The sequence below is a fragment of the Acomys russatus genome, chromosome 20 (genome assembly GCF_903995435.1).
Source record: "Acomys russatus chromosome 20, mAcoRus1.1, whole genome shotgun sequence".
NCBI lineage: Eukaryota > Metazoa > Chordata > Mammalia > Rodentia > Muridae > Acomys > Acomys russatus.
In genome coordinates, this window is record NC_067156.1 from 8,047,640 (window position 1) to 8,064,564 (window position 16,925).

General features: G+C 37.2%; 1 pseudogene; it reads left to right on the forward strand.

Moving 5' to 3' along the window:
- Window positions 1-599: 599 nt before the first annotated feature.
- LOC127204822 (uncharacterized) lies at window positions 600-722 on the forward strand (annotated as a pseudogene).
- Window positions 723-16,925: the final 16,203 nt, after the last annotated feature.

Sequence of the window (16,925 nt, forward strand, 5' to 3'; positions counted from 1 at the left end):
AATAACTTTTGTGACATAAGCAATGTCAAATGCAGCCTACTTCCCTGTGTAGCTATAAACTTCGAAATACCACAGCTGTAATAGTTCTAGGACCGCGTTGAGCTTCTCACACTGTGAGGGAAGGGTTAGCCTTAGTTTAAAGGGCTTGGAACTTCTTTAATTCCCTTCTGTGTTGATTGGGTTACTAAATACGTAACTTTAAACTCACACATTGTGTATATTCCATGTACAGCTAACTACAAATTTATCTACCTCATTTAGAGCAATGGATCTGTACCTGTGAGTCACAACTTCTTTTGGGTTGCATATCAGATGCTCTGCGTATCAGATATTTACATTCTGATTCATAGCAGAGGTATGAGGTAACAATTAAAGAATTTCTTGGCTGTGGATCACTGCAATGTGATAACATATATTACAGGGTTACAGCATTAGAAAGGTGAAAGCAACTGATCAACAGTGACTTAAAGGAACAAATTTAATTCCATATAGTGATAGGATCTTGGTTTATACAGTAGGGATTCTAACAGTCTTGCCCATCTACCTTCTAAACATTTACGTTATATATAACTGCCATCCCTATAAGAATTAAAGATCTGCCTGCTCCTAGAGGCATTGCAGATGTGGGTGCTGGATCACAGGTGCATCAGTAGGTAGCAGAGAGGAGAGAGGCTATGTATACTCTGACCTATAAAAATCTGAGTGACTAGTTTCCTAACATTCATTGAAAAAAATCAAGTCTGAAATGATCACCAGTCTGGTTCCAGGCAGGCTTGGAAGGGCTCCCAAGACATGGAGACTAGAAGAACCTGCCTGCGATCATGGGCCCCGGGCAGGAATGAGCCTGAGACAGATGATCCTCATGAGGAATCACTCAGCCTGGTCAGGCAAGGAGCAATCTGGAAATAACCACCAGAACAGCACCATGGGGCCCAGAGAGTGAGTTACCCTAGCCTGAGATGAACACCAGTCTGGAGCTTCAGAATCCTAGTGGGGAGAGGGAAGACTATGCCTGAGATGAGCCCTGCCTGGCACCATAATGCAATAGTGGGGCATAAAACTCCTGAGAAGACCATAGACATTCAGAGATCCCAGGAACCACTAAGAAGAGTAAGTAAGTGATAGAGAAACAGAATAAAAGAACTGCAGGAGGATGCGGGCACAATCAAGAGAGGCAGAACTGGAGACTTGAGGGTAGTGAGGAACAGTCTAATGGTAGTAAGGTGATGCAATCTAGGGCTATGGTGGGGTCCTGGCCTGTACTGCCACCAGCAGCCATATCTGGTTCCATGACCCTGCAGCAGCATTACTCTGTTGCCCCAAAAGGCCACGTAGACATCCCTGGTTTGGCCTGCCATCTGGGTACATGTTGAAGTCTAATATGCACCTGGGTTTCATGGGAGACCTAGCTCTGGAGACATGAGAAAAGGCAAACTGACCTCACCCCTAGTTAGGTGCAGTACTTGAAAGAGTGGTCCACATATTGTGATTGTTGTGGGTGAGTTGGCCCAGAGGATACTAGCATGGTAGTATCTCTTCTTTTGTGGGTTGGATGAGGGTGAGATACCCTCTTCCCTCTCACCCCTCATCACCTGCAGCTGGTAGGAGACCTAGCCTAGAGTCATGAAAGCAAGAGAGCTGACCTGAACTCTCACCAACTGCAGTACTTTGGGGAGTGGGCTCTGCATCTTGCCTAGGCAGCATAGTAGTGCTGACCATAATAACAGGGGTACAGGTGAGCCAGGCAAGAGGGTATAAGCATGCGAGGCCTGGCCCTGCCACTTGTCTGCATCATGGTGACATGGCCAAGGGAGAGATGCATCCCCTATTTCATCCTTTGACACCTATGCCAAACAAGAGAGCTAGTCTAAAGGTCATCAGAGAAGGAGAGCTGTCCCTGTCCCTCACTTTCTGTGGCACTCAGGAAAGCAGGCCCTACACCTAACTTGGCCAGCACAGTACAGCTGGCCCTGGATATGTGGATTGCACATGAGCCAGGACAGATGGTGTGAGTATGAGAGAGCTGACCCTGCGACAGGTCTAGTTGACATGCAGTAGTATGGGTGAGGAAGAGATTCCCTCCTTCAACTTTGTCCCTTGCCACCTACATCAGGAAGGAAGGCTGGCCATTCAGACATGAGAGCAGGAGAGCTGTCTTTGCCCCTCACCTATTGAAGTACTTGGGAGAATGGGCCCTGCATCTCCCTTGGGCAGCATAGTAAAGCTGGCCCTAAATGTAGGGATTCAATGTGAGGCACTCTGAGGGCATTAGTGCAGGAGGCCTGCCTCTTGTGTGCTGGGTGGTAAAGTGGGTAAGGGAGAGATGCCCTCCCTGCTCCCTGGTCCCTCACTTTCTATTGCAGGTGGAAAAGCTGGCCGAGGGATCAAAAAAACAAAAACAAAAACAAAACTATAGTGGTGGAACTGGCCAAGTCTGTCCTTCACCAGTTGCAATACTTCGGAGAGCAGGCCCTGCATCTTGCTTGGGTTGCATGGTAGAGCTGGCCATGGTTTCAGGGGTAGCAGGTGAGCCAGCACAAGAGTATGCAAGCAGGAAGTCAGGCCATCTGACTAGCTCAGATACCTTTCAGACCTACCCCAACATGTACCCCATCTATGAACTTCTGGAGTACACAAAGAGGCTGATTCTAAAGATCCAAAACTACAGGATTTCCATGGCACATGGTAGCAACAGGACATCTGAGAGGAGGCCCAGAGAGATTACTGTTTGATAGTGTAGATAAGCCAGAGGCCTTGAACCAGACAACAAGTCATTACAATGAACACTTGCAATCAAAGGAGTGTAGACAAAGGGTATACTGTGGGAAACACTGTGACACACTTCGGCTCCACAATCAGATTTTTTTCCTCTATTGGTGGTGGGGGATCAAAAGGGTAAAGAGTGATTATAAAAGGAGAGGCAGATGAGTGGGATTGAGGTGCATGATGTAAAATCCACAAAGAACCAACAAAAAGTTAAACAAAAAAAAGAATTAAAGAGTTGATGTCTATTCATCAGCTTCTATAAACTATTGACACTAACTGTAGTAATTTCTTGACACTCAGCTCTGACTGTCCACAAAAAAAAAAAATTCTAGGATTTTAAAATTAAATATCAAAATGTAATTGACACAATGGTCAAGAATAAATTATGTATTGCTTTTATCAGGTTGCCTATAGAAAGCATCTATGTGGGTGCAAAAATCCCACTGAAATATTAACTGAGAAAAGTTCATTTGATCCAATTTCCACCCATGGTTTTAAATGATGAGGTGACAAAACCATCTCTCATCAACATGGTGCAGTTACCCAAATGAATCCATGAGGACTTACAGACTGGATTCATAAAACAAGAACTTATTGAATTAAAAAAAAGGAATGATGAAGATAAATTGAGAAATGTCTAAGTAAAATAAAAAATTATTGCTTTGAGAGAATTCCAAGAGTGGCTGACTGGAGCACTCAATAGCCACTTAGCACCTTTAGGAATTAAAGGTATGCTACTGATGAAGACTGATTCCTTACTTTTGTGGGTATGACTTGGGCAGCTTAGAATAAATATTGTAATAATTGATCTTTCCATATGATGTGTAGTATTAAATGACACTTGATTTATGGCATCATTCTCCCAATGTGGGCTATGATAGATTTTCTTTGCATTTCTTCTAATAAAAAACATGATCAAACCTTCAATTATACATAATAAAATGCTGCAAATCAAGCAGAATAGAAGTAGGTGGAAGACCCTGCATCCATTTGGATACTGGCCTCAATTAGAACCATTTTTTCCAAGAATGCTGAAAACAGGGAGATAGTAACTATTGATTAACGAGACTAAAATACTCCAACACAGTAGTAGAATTGATGTAAAAGGAAAAGCCATTCTATATCAGTGGCCTGGTTACCTCAGTAGTTCTGAAGAGGCTTCCACAAGATCATTAAATGTAATCTTGATGTTCTGATTGAAAGTGATTTTTTAAAAACCAGCCTTGACAATAATTTGATATGTAGAGAGAGCCTACTGGCTTCTAAGCAGTACATTCTGAGAAATAATTCATTAATTATATCATAATCTGTATGGAGTTAGGTGCATGTATGAAAAATTAATCCTGGCCTTCTGTGTCAATTCAAATATAAAATTCTGAGTTTTAGGAACCATTATGACTCTTAGGCTATGAGGTTAAAAAAAAGTAAAACTCACTATCTAAGTAAACCAGCAGTATTGGCCAAATACTCTTTTGCTGGTGTCCAGGTTTGCTACAAACTAACATAATGATTTCTAGACATATTCTCCAGTGAAAATTTTATTTTAATTCAAAACTTTAAAATATGTTACTTTATGAATTCCCATCCACAATAAATATTTAGTTGCTTTTAGTATGGAAGAGTGAGTCATTTATTAATAAACCTTATGAGTTGATATTTATTTATAAAATGAATTAAGAGCTGTGAAAATAGAAACTCAAACCAACTTTCTGTGGATAACACAATACCTAAATTCATTGTTTCCTCTGCACCTGTAATGTCTGCAGTAATTAATTTAAAAAATATATTTAAAATATTTAAAAATACACAAAATTTATGTATTTTGTAGTTTCTCTCCCCTAACTCATTAATCGCAATATTTCCATTGTGAAGAGATCTTTATTAGTTTACTTTCTAAATAAAAATTTATTTTCTTTTTATTTCCTTTTTTTTTTTTTTTTTTTTTTTTTTTGGTTTTTCAAGACAGGGTTTCTCTGTGTAGCCTTGGATGTCCTAGACTCACTTTGTAGGCCAGGCTGGCCTCGAACTCACAGCGATCCGCCTGCCTCTGCCTCCCAAGTGCTGAGATTAAAGGCGTGCGCCACCACACCCGGCTCTAAAAATTTATTTTCATTACTCATGATACATAAACATTTATATTACACTTGGTACCAAAGAAAATTGATTCCCTTTGCCCTACCTGTGTTCTCTGAAGCCACTCTACTACAGATTTAAAATATTGATAATATATTTTACTGCTAGTTTGGTTAAATATAAAGCTTAATTTTGAGGAAACTGTGAAATGAATGTTTGCCTACACACATTTGGTATTATATTGTTTCAATACTCTCAAAATAATTGGAGTAATCTAATATTAAATAGCCGGGTATACTTGGCTTGACTATTGCTAGATTCTTTTTTTAAATTTTATTTTATTAATTTATTCATATTACATCTCAATGGTTATCCCCTCCCTTGTATCCTCCCATTCCTCCCTCCCTCCCATTTCCCCTTACTCCCCTACCCTATGACTGTGACTGAGGGGGACTTCCTCCCCTTGTATGTGCTCATAGGGTATCAAGTCTCTTCTTGGTAGCCTGTTATCCTTCCTCTGAGTGCTACCAGGTCTCCCCATCCAGGGGACGTGGTCAAATATGAGGCACCAGAGTACGTGTGAAAGTCATACCCCACTCTCCACTCAGCTGTGGAGAATGTCCTGTCCATTGGCTAGATCTGGGTAGGGGTTTGAAGTTTACGGCCTGTATTGCCCTTGGCTGATGCCATAGTTTGAGCGGGACCCCGGGACCCAAATCTGCCTATCTTGCTAGATTCTTTTTTTTTGAAACTACTTTTTAAAAAAATCTTTTTTAAAAATTTTTAAATTAATTTATTCTTTTTACATCTCAATGTTTATCCCATCCCTTGTATCCTCCCATTCTTCCCTCACCCCCATTTTTCTATTATTCCACTCCCCTATGATTGTTCCTGAGGGGGATTACCTCCCCCTGTATATGCTCATAGGGTATCAAGTCTCTTCTTGGCAACCTGCTGTCCTTCCTCTGAGTGCCACCAGGTCTCCCCCTCCAGGGGACATGGTCAAATGTGAGGCACCAGAGTACGTGAGAAAGTCATATCCCACTCTCCACTCAACTGTGGAGAATGTTCTGACCTTAAACCAGTGAATTTTTTCCTTGAAAGATTATGTGTGTATGTGTGTGTGTGTGTATATATATATATATTCTAAGCATATACATACATACATAAACACACACATATGCAATATATATGCAAACATATATATGTATGTGTTAATATGCCCACATGTAAGAAGTTGTGAATTTTTCTGGAGGTTGATTTACAGGCAGTAGTTGTGTGTTGCCTTTCCTGGGTGATGATAACAGAATTTCAGTCATCTACAAGAAAAGCAAGCGTTCCTAACTATTCATTCATCTCTACATACACAATGTTTCTGTAATGTTTTCAAGCAAAGCATTTTTACATAAAAGGGTTTAATCATAAAGTCAACAATTCTACAATAATGAAAAGTATAGTCTCAATTCTATAATAAATTCTGGTTTCATATGACGATAAATGCACAAACATAGGTACTGTTATAATTTCTCAAAGAATATACTGTAATATGTTTTCTCTAAAAATATACTTTAACAAAAGTCTAAAAAGTATCAGAAACCTGTAGGGCATTATATTAGCCTGGGAGTTCCTTAGGAGAGAGTAGCCATTTGCTGCTTCATATATAAAAAGAACTAAAGTGGTTCCTGAGGAGACCTCTATGTAAGAATGGATAGAAAGCATCCACCAGGATGAGTTAGTTACAGAGAACACCCTCTAGCCATCAAATGTGAGAATGGATTCATGTCCTAGCAGCTTTCCAGATACAGGAAAACATTTATGAGAAATAATTCCTTGAAATGTCCACTTTACTCTGCCGTGTTTCCTGACACTCTAATATCTAGTGGGCTTAGTATACTGTAAATGTCCTGAACTAGTCTGTAAACTAGAGAATACGTTCTGTTACTCACACATGATTATAATGCATAGTTAACTAGTGCTGAAGACCTCTCACTTTTTTGTCTCACAGAAACAGCCATTTACATTTTAAAATCATTTCTATTAGTTCTTTTTGTGCTCATAAGTTTGGTATTGAGCATAAAATATAATGTTTATTTCCAAATTTAGGAAGCTGAGGGAAGCACTTGTACTATCTTTCTGTTTCCTTTCCACTTCAAGTTATTTTTGACGAATGTGAAGCTTCAGATTGTCACCTATTCTAACTTTAGATGCCAACCTTGAGTTTTTATTTTTCAGGTCATGCTGACTATCATACATATGGTGTGTCTTATAGGGTAGTATGCCTGCATTCCTTTTCATCTCCATTTCTTCCTCCATCTATACACATTTTGTTCAGTTCTGTCATAACAATAATTTACTTTTTATTTGCAGTGTTAGGGATTGAACCCAGAGTCCTGTACACGTAGGCAAGCACTCAACTTATGAGCTACAATATTAATTTTGTATTTTTCCCTCCTTAAAAATATGTTCTACTCCTCATATATTAAATTTGGTCTTCAACACACACAAACATATATCAATTTCACTTATAATGTCCAGTTCTCTGCTTTGTTGATAAAATGTGCTTGAAAATTATAAAACAACAGTTAAGAACTTTTTTGCAGGATGTGACAACATTATCTTCAGCCACTGCATATAGTTAACATTCCTGTCTTAGCTTCTTTTCCAGTTTATGGAAAAGAACCACACAAAAGCAACAGAATGGAGGCTTACACAATGAATACATATTTCTCATAGTTCTAGGATCTGAAAATTCAAAGATGAAAATAGCTGGTCACATGAAGGAAAGAGTGAGAGGTTTTGTTGTTTTGCTTTTTTGGGGGGAGTGGTAGGTGCTAAAACTTGGTTTGATATTTTATTAAAAATATATTTCAAACATAAAATTTAGGATGAAAAATATTAATTTAAAAACATGTAATAACTTAATATTTGTAAACATACAGGTCCTAACAGTCAGTAGAACCAGCCGAGGAGAATAAAGTGTGTTTTAGTTAAGACAGCTAAAAGGAGTTGGACATCTGAAGAACATTTGGCACTAGACTTGGAGAGGCAGAGTATCAAGTTTGCCCAACTGGGTTTTGGTGTTGCTTTTGTCCAGTATTTCCTAACTATGCTTCCTTTCCTACATTTTGGAGTGGTAATGCTTTATCCCATTCTACTCTTTGTTGTAAGTATGTCATCTGTTTTTGATTTTGTTATTATAGGGTATTACAGTTAACAAAATGCACCATCCTCAGAAGAGACATTGACCTTTGGACTTAAAACATTGTGGAGACTGTGATAGATGATGGGGACTTTAGAAGTTGTACTAAATACATGTTGCATAACCTTATGGCTACAAGCCTATGGGGACCAGGCAGTCCAGTGTGGTGGTTTAAATACGTATGGACCCCATAGACATGTGTTTACAACTTGGCCCATAGGGAGTAGGATTATTTGTAGGCAAGGCATTGTTGGAGTAGGTATGGTCATGGTGGAGGAAGTGTGTCAATGATGAAGTAGGCTTTGATGTCTCCTATCCTCAAACTACACCGGTATGGAACACAGTTTTTGGCTGCCTATGGATCAAGATGTAGAACTTTCAGCTCCTCTATTACCATGTCTGCCTGCAGGCTACCATGATTCCTGCCATGATGATAATGGACTGAACTATGGAAACAGTAAGCCAGAAACAGTGACATGGTTTTCTTTATAAGCATTGGCAATGTCACATTGTCTCTGCACAGCAATAAAAACCTAAGACCGGGAAAATCTCGGGTGAAGGTCTGACGAACTTCTTCTACTATATGAGCTCCATTCCTACTACCATGAGCTTAAACACCAGCATATTGTTATTTATTTTGTCTTTATGAAAGATGGCCAACTATCAGAAAGATCACCAAGGAATCTCTACTTCCTGAGTACAATTATCCTGTTATTCCTGGAGGCTATACCCATACCAGGACATAGCCTCACTGGTCCTTCAGTGCAGGTTCTGATTAAAGGTGGTTGCTAGAGGCAACCAGATGACCCAGAAGGGTCCTTCTTCCTTCTCAGAATCTCTTACTTTCAAAAAGTTTCTCTCCTAAAAAAATGCCCATGTAATCTGAAAATTTAAATTACCATTGATTGATTAGTATAAGCTAACGCTTTTAATTTTAGTTCCCCAACTATTTACTATGTCGTAGATATATTATGTAATTGATAGCAATTTTTTCGTTTTAATAAAATGTGGCATATCCCTCTGAAGGCTAAAAGTGTGACTATTGGCATTATCCTGCCATTACTGGCAATATATAATATGATAACACTTGGTAATAAGAAAAATTCAAATATCTTTCCTTGATTGGCATTCTATGGCTCAAACGACACAGCAGGCTTTCCCTCCCTGTTGTCTTTGTTTTGTTATGGCAACCACAGTGGGCTTCTAGGCTTCAACCTTTTACTGTGAATTTTTCTAATCACCATTTAGATGGGCTTGACCGTGGCTGATCTCCATTATATATCTAATGAGATCTTTTAATGTGCCCCTATGCTCTTGGTTATGGCAACCTTCAATGTCCAACCTGGTTTGTCTGGATACTTACATATGTCTAACTTGAAACATATTTTGTGGAGATCTAAGCTAAGCTATCAGTCAAAATCTACTCATCAAACCATTTTTGCCTTCTAACAGATGCTTTATCCCTTCCAGGGATGGTCATGGCCACATCATATCTGGTCAGTTTTGGAAAACTTGCACTGTGATCTTTTCCTTAGCACCTTTTAACATTCTAAACGCTATACACATTTCTGGGACCTTTGACTTCCACTTCTTCTCTAACAACTAGACAGAAACATATTACTTTCATGCATCTTTTGCCAAGTCCCATTTCATATAGGCTATGTACATTATATATGTTCATGGGCAAAACTGAAAAAGGCCAGAATGTATGTCCTTTTCAATAGCTCTTGACTTTCTTCACATTTATTGGCATGTGCACAGAGGACACTTAGGAACTTGTATTATTTCCTAATGTTATCCCTATAGTGCTAAGAAACTAAGAAACAATGTCAACACAAGATCATATAAGGAGAGACGAGCTGTGGAGCCAACATGAAGCAGCTGTTCTCTGTTGGTCACTGTAAAAGTGGAAACTGTACTGTGATAAAGAAAATGTTTTGATAGTGACATATCAAGATATGTACAACAAAATCCCAACCTACCATGAAATGTGCCAGGCTTTTTTTAGACACAAAAACAGAAAAGTATTTTGAGTGTTATTATATTAAAATAAATATCTGGGCTTGATCATCACAGTTGCTGCCCTTTCTGGAACACTCTGTTAACATTATATATATATATATATATATATATATATAATGACACATCAAATATATTTATTAAGGAATTAAAAATTTTTAATTACTGTAAAATTTAAAATTATAAAATTAAAATTATTTATTATAAATTAAAATATACTAGTCATAGCAGCCTTATTCATAATAGCCAGAACATGGAAACAGCCTAAGTGTCCCTCAGTAGAAGAGTGGATAAAGAAACTGTGGTACATATACACTATGGAATACTACTCAGCTATTAAAAACAAGGAATTCCCGAAATTTGTGGATAAATGGATTGAGCTAGAAATGATCATAATGAGTCAGTTAACCCAGAAGCAGAAAGAATCAAATGGTATATACTCACTTATATCTGCATACTAGCCCAAGGGGCATGTCCCACGAAAGCCTTCACTTACCAGAAAACTGGGACAGAGGGGAAGGCATCCTATTGGGACTCTAAATGAGAGACGCATGGGAGAACAGCAAAATAAAAGGATACAGAGGGTCCTAGAAACCTACAAGTAGAACAATATGATAGGCAGATTTGGGCCCAGGGGTCCCGCTCAAACTAAGGCAGCAGCCAGGGACAATACAGGAGGTAAACTTTAAACCCCTTCCCAGATCTAGCCAATGGTCAGAATATTCTCCACAGTTGAGTGGAGAGTGTGATACGACTTTCTCACGTACTCTGGTGCCTCACATTTGACCATGTCCCCTGGAGGGGGAGACCTGGTGGCACTCAGAGGAAGGACAGCAAGTAGCCAAGAAGAGACTTGATACCCTATGAGAATATACAGGGGGACGTAATCCCCCTCAGGAACAGTCATAGGGGAGGGGAATAATGGGAAAATGGGGGGGGGAGGAATGGGAGGATACAAGGGATGGGATAAACATTGAGATGTAACAAGAATAAATTAATAAAAAAAAAAGAAAAAAAAATAAAGTTATGCATACCTTACCGGGGGGGGGGGGGGGAAATAAATTAAAATATATAATATATGCTATCGAATTTTCTATAATATCTGGCCACTTTTTTTCTAGGGCTGAATAGCTCCAAATTTATAGTATACTTTAAGATGACTTCCAATCTTTACTATCAGCAGCTTCATTAAGGCTCCCGGCCCAGTCAGTGTAGAATTTCTAATTAAGTCACTTTTAATTAGGGCTCCCTTTTCATGAAAACTCATGATGTCCCTGCCAGAATAGCCAAGGTTTTATAGCAAAAGCACCTCTATGTCACCCATGTTCAGCTAACAGATATTTCTGAATAACAGACCTCCAACTATTCTGAAGATCACATTTATTTTTCATTTGTAGATACATGAAGAAAAAAGTACATGTTTGAATAGAAGGGGGAAGGTCCTTTTCAGAGAATTTTCACAATATAAATGTTGTTGGAAAAGTATCACAAATAATACCATAAAAGAAAATAGATTTCCTTTTAGGTAAAACTTTGAATAGTGGTATGACATAGCTATTACTCTGCAAATCTAGCCCTTGCTCAGAGTCAAATATTATCCAGTCAACACAGCATTTATGTATGTCCTGGTATTGTGGTTTTGTAATGTGGAGGTGGGTCTCCTGCTACTGCCCACGTCTGCAGCTTACTTACATTACACTCAATAATATTTGCTATTTCTTCTCTGGTCTGAATTGGGGAAATTGCTGTGTTGTGCGCTAGCCTCTCATCAAGGTAACCTCATTTAACACAGCAATATACATATGGTGCATGGACTCAGTTATAACTTGTTTAGAATGCCAGCTACAAAACCTCATTGTGAGGAAGAAAACAGTGCTGAATTCTTAATATTTTTCCTGTTACTAAGCTTCATTTCTAAACAGAAGTCATTATATCAGTGAAGCCAGTTTTTATTATATAGCATGATGTTATTATGTTTCAAAATGTATTATATGTAAATGCTGTTTTTATTTCCTCATATGAGGGGATGAGATAAGGCCATAACCAAGCTGTGTAAATACAGTGCATGGATTGAGCCCAGAGCACTCCTATCTCTGTTCTAGCTATGCTCTGGCTTAGGTCTGGAAGTGGACGGTCTCTGTACAATCTAATTTTCTGTATATTAGATTTTGAATGTTATCATATTAAAATAAATATCTAGGCTTGATCATCACAGTTGCTCCCCTTTCTGGAAAATTCTGTTGACATTTTATATATATATATATATTTAGTATGTTAATTCTAGGTTAAGAGGTAAAGCAAGAAACCATCTGACAGGGATTAAAGACTAGGAGGGACTTTGAGTTGAATGTTATTTAAGACAGGACGCAAGTAGGAAGGACTATTGGGTTTTGGCTCTTTAGCTTTTAGCTATTTAGCTCTTGAGCTTCTTCAGGTCCTTGGCCTTTGCTTTCGATCTAGCATGACTTTGGCCTTGAGTTTTTTATTCTTTTTCCTCCTGAACTGCCAGCTGAGCTAGTGAGCATTTTGTAGCTTTTCCATCAGAATTTGAGCTGAGTTGGAAGAGTATCTGGATGTTTTCTCTAACTCTCTGTACTAGCAGATTTTCACCTCATCATCTGGCTCGTAAATCTTTATTGGTAAATAGAATGTTTGGGATTTTCATTTAAAACAACATTTCTTTTTTAAATATTTGCTGCTCTTCAGTGGCCTCTTTTTCTTGTGCTGTTTTCTGAGTCATTCTGTCAAATCTTTCTCTGATTCATCCCTTTGCTATCCCTCAGTTAGAATTCCCTTTAAAAATGCCTGCTTCCTTCTATAAACAAGCTCTACATTTATTGTTAGTTATTAAAGATGTGTACCAAGGGTATGTATGCCTGTATTACTGCCAGATCCTTCATTGCTTGGGATTAAAAGTCTTTACTAAGGGCCTGTCTATATTCCAACTAGATCATATTGTAATTCACAGCATGTCTGCATCCCAGCAGAATCACATAGACCTAGAAGGTCTTCAGATATTTTGCAATAAAATGTATTTTCCTTGCTGAGCTTCCTATTTAAGCCTTCATGGTTGGATATGTATGGTCATATTATAGAAATATTTTATTGCCATATTATCTAAGTTGGTAGTTTATTCATATGATATCACTGATTAATATCTGGGGCCTGTACACAAGTAGTGATAAAGATTTTGAACATGAGTTTCATTTTTCCTGATAGTTTTGGCCTACTACTAGGAAGTATTCCAGAACTTAATCACAAGCAGAGTGAGAAAAATCCCTTGAGGAGTAATAATGTCCCAGGTGCTTTATACATGAATCTATTAGAGTTTATTTTCTGTTTCTTAGTTACACTTCTCTTTTCTCATATTTTAATTTTCATTGTAAGTTTTGATCATTCTGTATCTCCATACATTCTTAGCAAGTCAGTAAGCATATATATCTTCATCATGTATGCATCTGCACACTTATTATGTACTGATATATATATATATATCCATGATACAAATTCTTCTTTTAGAACTGTATTTTGAGGTGTATATTATCTTCTGCATATGCATGCTAATAGCACAAATCTGGAGATAAAAGGAAAATGAAAAAAAAAAAAACAAGGAAGAGTAAGTGATAAAGGGTTTGGAAGGATGAAAGTGAAGTTGTAAATAATTATATTGTAATTTCAAAATGAATGATTCAAGACAGTTTTCAAAGATACAGCATTTGGGAACTATACTGACTTAGTACAGTGGCCATTGAAGGTTTTCTTCTAAAGTCTATGGCCTCATGGCTAGTCTCAGGAAAGCTATAACTATGGTATTTTAACTAAATGAGACCTGCACAAGGCGGTGCCTATAGACATGCTAGCACGGAAGGGGGAAATCTCAGAGTGTCATAGCCCTAAATAAAAAAACTATAGGAAACTAAGGAATATTGAAAGCAGGAGAAATATTCTCCCCCAGGGAAGAGACAAGGATCCATTATCATACCAAGTTGTGAGCAATGAAACCACAAACACATAGGCATACAGAGTCACACACACATATACAAAAACACACACACACACAGTCACATACACATACATGTGCACACGTATTTATGTATCTATAATCCACATATCTCTCTGTCATTATCTAGCTATCAGCTATCTATCATCCCAAAAATTAGAGCAAAAGGGGTATGAATTTTAAAGAGACCAAGTTGCACATGGGAGGTGTTGAAGGATGAAAATAAGAGGAGAAATGATATAGATTTTCTTTTTCACTTTAAAAGGTTAAAAAGTATAGTTTTATCATAAATCTTGAGTTTAAATTACATGAATTGCTCTATAATGGTGAAATATAGGATGCTGAGGTTGAAATTAAAGATTTGTATTGTATGTGTATATCAGTTGTCTTTCTAAAAGTGTCACTAGATTCAGTCATAGATGGATTCTATTCTTTGGTGAAAGGCAAGCTCAATTTCTGTACTCCTTGCTGGGAAAGTAATCAGGCTCCAATTATTAGAAAAGTTGTTATCAAAAGTTTCTTTCTAAACTCAGCTCATTTAGTCTTTCTTACTTTGGTAAATGGAGCTCTGAATGTAAGGTTTGGGAATTTGGTGATTCCCATATAAATACATGTACACACACCCCCACATGTACACACATCCCCACACGCTCTTTTCACACTATGGAAATACAGACCTGACTTTTTTGTTACGACAAGCAGAGCTGGGCGTACAGCCTTTTTTATACATGTACGTGATTACCCCTCTCGGGAGACATTGTGGGTCTCAGAGTACATACATTGTCAACTTTCTAGATATTGTCAAATTACCCTTCAAATTGGCTGTATCTGTTTAAATTCCCACTAGTGGGTTATAAAAATTGTGTTTACTCCATATCCTTGTCAAAATAGTTTTCCGTCAGGCTTAGTGCTGCCAGTCTCTGAGTGTGAAATGATTTCTAGCTGTAGTTTTAATTCGCTGTCCTCTTGTTGCTGGTGAGATAAAGAATTTTCACACACCAATCACAGTTTTTTATCATTCAAATTCCTGTTACTGTATTTTGTTCACTTTATTGTATTGTATTGATTTTTATCTGTGCTCCCTCCCTCATTCTCTTTTTCTCTTTCCTTCATCTCTTTCTCTGTTTTTTAAAGCTTTGTTACTGGAGCAGATTAAAATAAAGACCTTAAGCTAGAATGAAAACTTAACAATTGCACCAAGCAAGCCAATTGTAGCTCACCTGGCACCATTTTACACTAGCAGTGATTTCTGCTTATTTACATTTCAGTGGTAACTTTTTGCCCCATTGTTGTCAATAACGAATGATGTAATGAATGCTTTTGTGCTGTACAAATTCCATAGATTATTTATCTAATGATTTTATCCTATTTTCCATAAATGTTTTAAGTTGGTTATTATCTGTTTTTAAGCTAACTTAACAATTAAATGTTAAAAATATATTTTTGCTATTTGTTTGAAGTATAATTCATTGGGCAGATTTTAAATTTACAGTGACAAATATGTAGAAGTTGTCATTTTTTATGGTTGCTTCAGAATTATGTGAAATTTTCCAGGTCACACATGTTTACATTTATTGGAATAAAAATGTACACTTCATCTGCTCATCTCTTTATTTCCCCTAGTATAAGGTTAATAAAATGTTTCTGTGAGGTAGAGGTAAAGAATGTCAAGATTACCTGCAAAATCTTATGGAGAAATGTCAATAGCAAGGTGCTTTTGTTTATTTCTGCATTTAATTGCTGCATATAGTTACAAGTTTCTTTTATTGTTATATTTAAATCTATGTGTATGTTGATTTCTTAACAATACTATGTGTGGTTAGCTGGTTATTAACTAGTGGTATTCATGGTTTTTCCTCATTCTATTTCAGATTTCTCCTTAAGAATTCAGTTTTCTTTTCACTGAAAGACATGCCTAAGATTGGTCTGGGATTTGCATATTACCTATAAAAATGTCCATATTCTGCTGTTTCATAATAATTTTGGGGTCAAGTATAAAATTATGTTTTCATTTTTTCTGTTATTACAGCTTGAAAAGTTATTACTTTCATGCTTTAAAAATCCCTACCCAAAGCCTGTCATTAACCCTGGTCATCTCTTCCTTCCCTCATTCTGTAGCTAAGATTTCTTTGACACCATTTGCATTTTATGCTTTTAGTAGCATATGGTATGGGTAGAACTTTCTGGTTTTCTACATTCTTAGTTTCTTCTCTAATGAAGTTGCTTTATTGTTTTCAGTTCAGTTACATGTTGGCGCTATTTATATTCTGTCTTACTCAGCTTGTCTTGATGCTTTTAATGAGAATGTCTACAGGATTAGGGATCTGTATTACTGTGACAAACTAATGTTTCATTCAAAAAGTTTAAGTTTATAAATTATTTAGTATATAAAATACCAATGTGGTAAAGATGTTTAAGGAAAGACATGTCCTAAAGTGAAGCCATGGTGATGTAACTATCAGATCTACAACAGATATAAGAGAAATCAAGCACCCTATAAACTGTGTAACAAAATAAGGGCACTGGGTGGATACTAAACACATCAGAAGCACAGCGGCATTTCATCTTCCTTTCTTGGAAATTTATATAAACATACTGTGTTTTTTCAAAAAAGAAAATATTATTAGTATTGACTATGGTATAACATGTTTTGGTCTTCAAAATTAATCATTCATCTCTAAATAGAAGGAATCAGATTATCTCTGAAGATAGGTAAAGCAAATTTGGTAACAGAGGAAATGAAGCTGTACAAAATATTCCTACTGTCAATTCTTTCATTACTATCATAAAGTTTTCTAAGTTATTTCAAAGCCTTTTATTCACAATGCTCATCATAACACCATACAAAAATACTTAAGCATGTTTGAG